Source organism: Hemitrygon akajei, unplaced genomic scaffold, assembly GCF_048418815.1.
Source record: "Hemitrygon akajei unplaced genomic scaffold, sHemAka1.3 Scf000058, whole genome shotgun sequence".
NCBI lineage: Eukaryota > Metazoa > Chordata > Chondrichthyes > Myliobatiformes > Dasyatidae > Hemitrygon > Hemitrygon akajei.
In genome coordinates this window covers 1260906-1261124 of record NW_027331944.1, presented here as the reverse complement: position 1 = coordinate 1261124, position 219 = coordinate 1260906, and positions in this window count along the sequence as shown.

Genomic DNA, 219 nt, shown 5'->3' with positions numbered 1-219 from the left:
GTACATATTGGTACCAGTGACATAGGTAGGAAAAGGGAAGAGGTCCTGAAAACAGACTACAGGGATTTAGGAAGGAAGTTGAGAAGCAGGGCCGGCAAAGGCAGTAATCTCGGGATTACTGCCTGTGCCACGCGACAGTGAGTACAGGAATAGAATGAGGTGGAGGATGAATGCGTGGCTGAGGGATTGGAGCAGGAGGCAGGGATTCAGATTTCTGGA